The sequence below is a fragment of the Alligator sinensis genome, unplaced genomic scaffold, assembly GCF_000455745.1.
Source record: "Alligator sinensis unplaced genomic scaffold, ASM45574v1 scaffold938_1, whole genome shotgun sequence".
Taxonomy (NCBI): Eukaryota; Metazoa; Chordata; order Crocodylia; family Alligatoridae; genus Alligator; species Alligator sinensis.
Window position 1 is genome coordinate 807,521 of NW_005842449.1, and position 539 is coordinate 808,059.

Consider the following 539-nt stretch of genomic DNA (forward strand, 5'->3'; position numbering starts at 1 on the left):
ATGGTGATTACTCCGCAGCCAAGGGGCACCATACAAGGTTGCTGGTCCTCTGCTCCATCCCCCGCAGTCTCTGACCTGCAGCTAAGACCAGAGCTCACAGACAGCAGAGTATGCTGAAGAGCAGGGTGATGCAGGATTCCAGAGGTCCTTTGAAAAGGAAACATTTAGGTAACCCCTCCAACCAATGGTATGCATGATGTCTCATTTTGACACTAGTAAACTCTGGGTTTCTGATGGCTATAAAATGGTATTTGGAGGTTTGCTTTTGGGAATTGGCTTGTAGGTAAAGTAGATATGCATTAGAATAACAGTCCAGGGCAACAGCAAGAGTTGTTTCTAAAAAGCCTGTCTGTGAGAAATTTTCTCCAAGGCCCTCTGTGTCTGATACAGGCAAGCAACAAGCAGACACACTGGCTGGGAAATTAAAGACATGGTTCACACTGTTCTATAACATGAGATAAGGTGACAACAGGTCACAGTTCATAGATGTTAGGGTCGGAAGGGACCTCAATAGATCGAGTCCGACCCCCTGCATAAGC

At 46.4% G+C, this 539-nt stretch overlaps 1 protein-coding gene across 9 annotated transcripts in view; it reads right to left on the reverse strand.

The window, feature by feature from the left end:
* Positions 1-539, reverse strand: part of THSD7A (thrombospondin type 1 domain containing 7A) — a 555,303-nt gene that overhangs the window by 354,350 nt on the left and 200,414 nt on the right. The window lies entirely within an intron of this gene.